Genomic DNA, 346 nt, shown 5'->3' with positions numbered 1-346 from the left:
AGACAGGGAGAGGCTCTTATGAAGCGGGGACCTACTCTCTCACCTGCTATTTTTAACAGAGATGGTCCTTTAACTTCACGTGAATCAAACAAGAAGCTGCAGACAGACCGGGGAGCAGCAAAAGGAACCTCTGCCTTCTGCTTCTGCGGCGCTTGTTTTGTGCTGTGCTTGCCCAGGGTCCACACACATACACACATGCACGTGCATGCACATGCACAAATACACTCACTCACTCACTTTGTGTGTGTGCGTGTATGTGGTATGCTCAGCTTCGTCTGTGTGTGTCCGCACATGCACACACGAATGCACTCGCTCTGTGTGTGTGTGTGTGTATGTATGTGGTATG

The sequence above is a fragment of the Microtus ochrogaster genome, chromosome 5, assembly GCF_000317375.1.
Source record: "Microtus ochrogaster isolate Prairie Vole_2 chromosome 5, MicOch1.0, whole genome shotgun sequence".
Classification (NCBI taxonomy): Eukaryota; Metazoa; Chordata; class Mammalia; order Rodentia; family Cricetidae; genus Microtus; species Microtus ochrogaster.
Note: the sequence above shows the minus strand (reverse complement) of the source record.